We start from the raw sequence: 6,847 nt of genomic DNA on the forward strand, positions 1-6,847 counted from the left end.
GCGGAAATGTCTCGGGTGACTGTAAACCACCTCCTGCTCCATCCCTACACTCAGCTGCCCTCCGACCCGCCTCTGCCTGACTCTGGCCTTTAACATCCCCCACCCTCTTCGCCCCTGGTCAGCAGGAAGTAGCCAGGACAATTTCGGCGCCCCCTATCACCAAAAGGCCGGGATGTTAGGTTGAGGCAGGGGGGGAATCCAGAAGCTGCATGCATCTGCAAGGTACCCCTGCCCGAGGCAGGAATTCCACACTCTCATGCCCTCCGCCCTCCCCTCACTAAACGGCTGTACAAAGGAAGTACCTAAGCCCCCTTTTTGGCGCTAACTTCCCTGGCCCACCCTCGGACCAGTGAGTTTCGCAAGATTAAAACCTCCCCCTTTTAATCGCCTGGACTCTGTGTCTTGTTTCCTGTGTCACAAACCTTTCAACTTTATTGCCTGTAAATTAAGCCTAATGAAGCAGATAAAGCGATAATACTGTGGACCAAAGGGGCCACATGCTGACCTGACAAGCTCAGGGGAGGCCTGCATGGCAGTCTTGCAAACTCAGAGCCCTAAAGTCACCACAGAGGATGGTCTGAAATTAAACTTTAACTAAAAGCAGTTATGGGGGCAGTTACGTCCTAGGCCAGTATCTTCACTGACAAGGTCAACCTTTACCTTAACTGGGCCTATCTGTCTCTTTGCATCTATGATAACATCCTTGAAATGTCTGGGTAACTTGTAACTTCCCTTTTTCTGGAGCCCCTTTGGGGCAATAGCCATGCAAGGTAGATGGTGACCTAGATAACCGGCCCCTGCCCGAGGCAGGAATTCCACACTCTCATGCCCTCCGCCCTCCCCTCACTAAACAGCTGTATAAAGGAAGTACCTAAGCCCCCTTTTTGGCACGAACTTCCCTGGCCCACCCTCGGACCAGTGAGTTTCGCCTGGGATCGCAAGATTAAAACCTCCCCCCTTTTAATCGCCTGGACTCTGTGTCTTGTTTCCTGCATCGCAAACCTTTCAAATAGAGTTTACATGTTACCTAAACATTGTTCACTACTGAGTCAAGTCGTGCACTATGATTATTTCCTTTATTTTACAACCTTGTTTTCTCTGAAGTTGAAAACAGCATCATTTTTGTATCATCCAAATGTTTCAAAAGATGTTAAAGCCTTTCAGTATCATTGTCCATGTGCTCAGAAGTATCAGAATAACTATACAGGGAGCATTTTGAGGTCTGCTTCCTGGCATGATACCAGTTTGGTTTTTTTATTTTTTTTATTATTTTAATTTTTTAATTTTTTAATTTTAATGAATCTTTATTGTTCAGATTACAATTGTTTCTCCTCCCCCCCCCATATTTCCCCACCACCCAATTCCCACCCCCCCTCTGCTCTTACCTCCCCCCCGCTGTCCTTATCCATAGGTGTATGATTTTTGTCCAGTCTCTTCCCATACTCCCTACACAGACACCCCTTTCCCCCGGAGAATTATCAATCCACTCCCTTTCTATGCCTCTAATTCTATTAAGTTCACCAGTTTATTCTGTTCCTCAGATTTTTAATTCACTTGACTTTTAGATTCACTTGTTGATAGATGTATTTGTTGTTCATAATTTTTATCTTTTTTCTTCTTTTTCCTCTTCTTAAAGAATACCTTTCAGCATTTCATATAATACTGGTTTGGTGGTAATGAACTCCTTTAGCTTTTTCTTATCTGTGAAGCTTAAAAGATCTGACCTTCAATTCTGAATGATAGCTTTGCTGGGTAGAGTAGTCTTGGTTGTAGGTTCCTGCTATTCATCACTTTGAATATATCTTGCCACTCCCGTCTAGCCTGCATGGTTTCTGTTGAGAAATCAGCTGACAATCGTATGGGTGCTCCCTTGTAGGTAACTAACTGTTTTTCTCTTGCTGCTTTTAATATTCTCTCTTTGTCTTTTGCCCTTGGCATTTTAATTATGATGTGTCTTGGTGTGGTCCTCTTTGGATTCCTTTTGTTTGGGGTTCTGTGCGCTTCCTGGACTTGTAAATCTATTTCTTTCATCAGGTGGGGGAAGTTTACTGTCATTATTTCTTCAAATAGGTTTTCAGTATCTTGCTCTCTCTCTTCTTCTGGCACCCCCATAATTCTGATGTTGGTTCGCTTTAAGTTGTCCCACTTACACTTACACTATCTTACCCTATCTTCAACTTTCTGAATTCTCTTCTCTTCTTGCTTCTCTGGAGGAGTGTCCTTGGCCTCTTTGTATTCCAAACCTTTGAGTTGATTCTTGTGATCCTCTAGTCTGGTGTTGGGTCTCTGTATAATATTTTTTATCTCAGTCAGTGTATGTTTAATTTCTAGTTGGTCCTTTTTCATATCCTCGAGGGTCTCATTGAATTTATCGGCCTTTTCCATGAAATTCTTGAAAAACCTTATAACCGTGTTTTTGAACTCTTATGTCCAGTCGCTTGTTCTCCTCCATTTCTTTGGTTTGTGATCTGTTTCCTTGCCTTCTCATATTCTCTGCTTCCCTGAGTTGGTAGTGTAGTTTTGTGTACTAGGTGTCCTATTGGTTCAACGAGTCAGCCTCCCAGTTACCTGAGGTGGACACTCTTGGTGTACCCTTGTGTACTGTGTGTCCCCCAGCAGGAGCTACAGCAAGAACTAGTTTTCTCCTCCTTTGCTTGGGCGGTTTTGGAGCAGTCTGACTGGAGCTGCAGTTAATTTGGTTGAACTGCCACAGAACAGGCCATTTATATGCAAAAGCCGCTGTGTGGAGCCTGGGCGGGGTCTCAGGGCTGGGCGGGGTCTCAGGGCGTCACTAGGCTGGGGCGTGGCCAACAGTGATTGCTGGCGTCAGCCGTCTCTGCCTTTCCACGTTTCCAAGTCCCTGCGCCCCGCGCTCCAGCGCAGTAAAACAATGATTGCTGGGCACACCTCTGCAAAAAAGTCACTCTCACTTTCCCACCCGATGGCTGAGAGTCCAGCTTCTCCCCGTAGGCATCTGGGTCCCCCGCGTGTCCCCAGAAACTGGATTTCAGAGTGATCGGGAGCTTGTCTCCCTTTGGGTTGAAGAAAACCCGCGCACCCAGTCGCCCGCCGCCAGCCTGATTCGCGCGCCTCCCTACCTCAGCTTTTCAGCGTTTGTGCTCCTTTCTCTCCTTAGTTGTAAATCTACCACTCAGCCAGCTTTCCCGTGGTTCTGGGTGGTAGACGTTTTGTCTTTTAGTTGTATTTTTGAAATTGTTGTGTGAGGCAGCAGATTAGTTGTTTAACTATGCCGCCATCTTGGTTCCTCCTATCGCAAGCTCCCACCAGTTTGGTTTTATTTTTTATTTATTTATTTTTTTATTATTATTTTTTTAATATATATTTTATTGATTTTTTTTTTTTTTTACAGAGAGGAAGGGAGAGGGAGAGAGAGTTAGAAACATTGATGAGAGAGAAACATCGGTCAGCTGCCTCCTGCACACCCTCTACTGGGGATATGCCCGCAACCAAGGTACATACCCTTGACCGGAATCGAACCTGGGACCCTTGAGTCCACAGGCCGACGCTCTATCCACTGAGCCAAACCGGTTAGGGGCACCAGTTTGGTTTTAAATAAATTCTTATTTTTTTTTAAAAAAAAGTATATTCATTTATTTATTTAGAGAGAGTGGAAGGGACAGAGGGAGAGAGAGAGAAAGAGAGAAAAACATCAATGTGAGAGAGACATATTGATTGACCAGGGCCAGTGATCAAACCTGCAACCAGGTATGTGGAACCTGAGACCCTTTGGTGGGAGGGCCAATGCTCTAACCATTGAACATGCTGGTCAGGGCTAAGGTAGTCAATTTATGTTTCTGGAGGAGATCCTCCCATTCTCATAATAGGAAAAATGTCTGAACATAAGGAATTTCTGACCCTTTGTCCTGCTGCGTGCAGAAAAGATCCAATTGAAGGATGGTGCTGTGATTAATGCTCCCATTCTGAGGTCTTTCCCCAGTGGGCAACTTATATTGTGGTCAGACCGAATTACAATAGGAAAGTAATCTTTTCTTTTTTAAGGTCGGGGTTGAATTGGGCCCAGTTAGCCAAGATACATGCCAGGGGGCTCCCGTCCTGCACAGACGGTTGACTCCCCATGTGGAGGTTAGGAATTAGAGAGCCAGCATCCTGGGGTCAATTGCAGAGCCGGGAGTCCCAGCAATTGAGGACTAGGGTCTGAGGTCTCAGCCACCTGGCAGGGACAAGACCATGTAATCTCACCACCATCTGGGGGGAGGAAGTCAGACTTTACCAGGTGGTGGGTGTACCCGCAGACCTGGGTGGGAGATGTGCTAGGAGTCTGGGAGCAGGCAAGTCAGCACAACCAGAGCTAAGGCGCATAAAAGAAAAATAGAGCTAGCGTGTCTAGGGGCGATAAGAGAAGAAAGGGTTTTATAGGGAGAGGGGGGTTTTGTGAAAGGTTCCTGCTGGAGTGTGAACAGGGTAGTAGCTGGAAAACGGAAGGACTCATGGTTCGAGGTAATTTAGGGTGGCCTTTACCTCGTAGCTGTCTTGTATCTCGCATTTCTCTATAAGGTCTTATAGTCGGTGTGTCTCCTATTCCTTTTGTGATGTCTACGCCATTTCCACCGAACCCGTCTAGGACGGACCGGCCCCGCTGTGAGCTCCAGATTGTGGGCGCTGCTGCCTGCCATAACCCAGGATACTGTAGAAATTCTACCTGACCCCATTAAACTCCGAGTTTGTACAGGTGGTTTTCCTAGATACAATAGGAGCAAAGAGGCAAGCTGTAACAAAGAGTATAGGCGGAGCAGTCCAGCTGGGCAGGTGAGGCATATATTGTAACAAGGTATGGATGCCAAGAATGTGGACTGGGGGGCGGGTCATGACTGTGAGCAGAATTCTTTGGAAATCAATGTGGTGACTTTGACACCAGTTCTTTGCCAGGTGCTCATAGTTACTTTAATTTTCTGCTCCCAGGAAGCCACCCCCTTTAACCAGAACTACGGCCTCCCCCTCCCAACCCTGGGCCAGGAGGAAGAGGAGAGCAGCCCTTTCTCTGGCCGGTGGCCTGGCGGCCTCACCGTTTGTGCAATCCAACCCGGGGTGCCTAAAAGGTGTTACTGGGGAGAAGGGGCGACCTCGGTTCTTGTCTTCTTGAGGAAAGATTTCAATCAAGACACAAAGTGTAGAAAAGCAAGTAAGAATTTATTGGCCGCAGCAAAATCATACTCCCGGCAGCGAGACAAGGAAGGGCATCGAAGCAGAGGAGAGCCCAGGCTGGCTGCTCCGGCTCGCTGGGAAGCCCGAGGAAAGGGGTAAAGGAGCCTTAGAGACAGGTTCGGGGGGCCTTGGAGACAGGTTCAGGGGGGCCTTGGAGACAGGTTCAGGGGGGCCTTGGAGACAGGTTCAGGGGGGCCTTGGAGACAGGTTCGGGGGGGCCTTGGAGACAGGTTCAGGGGGGGCCTTGGAGACAGGTTCGGGGGGGCCTTGGAGACAGGTTCGGGGGGGCCTTGGAGACAGGTTCGGGGGGGCCTTGGAGACAGGTTCAGGGGGGGCCTTGGAGACAGGTTCAGGGGGGCCTTGGAGACAGGTTGGGGGGGCCTTGGAGACAGGTTCGGGGGGGCCTTGGAGACAGGTTCGGGGGGGCCTTGGAGACAGGTTCGGGGGGGCCTTGGAGACAGGTTCAGGGGGGGCCTTGGAGACAGGTTCGGGGGGGCCTTGGAGACAGGTTCAGGGGGGGCCTTGGAGACAGGTTCAGGGGGGCCTTGGAGACAGGTTCGGGGGGGCCTTGGAGACAGGTTCGGGGGGGCCTTGGAGACAGGTTCGGGGGGGCCTTGGAGACAGGTTCGGGGGGGCCTTGGAGACAGGTTCAGGGGGGGCCTTGGAGACAGGTTCGGGGGGGCCTTGGAGACAGGTTCGGGGGGGCCTTGGAGACAGGTTCGGGGGAGCCTTGGAGACAGGTTCGGGGGGGCCTTGGAGACAGGTTCGGGGGGGCCTTGGAGACAGGTTCGGGGGGGCCTTGGAGACAGGTTCAGGGGGGCCTTGGAGACAGGTTCGGGGGGGCCTTGGAGACAGGTTCGGGGGGGCCTTGGAGACAGGTTCAGGGGGGCCTTGGAGACAGGTTCGGGGGGCCTTGGAGACAGGTTCAGGGGGGCCTTGGAGACAGGTTCGGGGGGCCTTGGAGACAGGTTCGGGGGGCCTTGGAGACAGGTTCGGGGGGCCTTGGAGACAGGTTCGGGGGGCCTTGGAGACAGGTTCAGGGGGGCCTTGGAGACAGGTTCGGGGGGCCTTGGAGACAGGTTCAGGGGGGCCTTGGAGACAGGTTCAGGGGGGCCTTGGAGACAGGTTCGGGGGGCCTTGGAGACAGGTGGGGGTTAGCCGGATTAACTGCCGCTGCCCATTGCTCCCCTGCGAGCAAGTCTCCGGGGTCCCTGAGGTTTGGGGTTTGTGCGGGAGCGGGTGGAGGAGAGGGGGGAGGACGGGGCACAGAGCTCCCGGGGAGGAGAGGCTGCTGGGACCTTCCTTTTCGGGGTTTGACAGGTTGGGCGTCTAGCGGGGACTTGGGGGCGATCGCAGAGTGCTCACAGCTTGGCGCGGACGCACCGAATGGGATTACTCTGGTTGTCCGGCCCTGGGTCTGGTTGGCCAACGGCACCGGCGGGATCTCTGCTGTCTGTGTCCCGAGTGGCGGTTTAGCGGCTCCCGCTGTTGGGGGGCGGTGCACCCCATTTCCCGGGTCCTTGGTTCGGGGGGCTGTGTTTGTGGGGACGCACTGCTGTCTGCCTCGGCATCTTCCCAGCGGCTTCCTCTTCGGGGACCCAGCCGCCCACCCAGCTCCCCGCGGCGGGAGCGCACCTCTCCGCCGGGGCCTCCGCCGCTGCCC

Source organism: Eptesicus fuscus, chromosome 11 (genome assembly GCF_027574615.1).
Source record: "Eptesicus fuscus isolate TK198812 chromosome 11, DD_ASM_mEF_20220401, whole genome shotgun sequence".
Taxonomy (NCBI): Eukaryota; Metazoa; Chordata; class Mammalia; order Chiroptera; family Vespertilionidae; genus Eptesicus; species Eptesicus fuscus.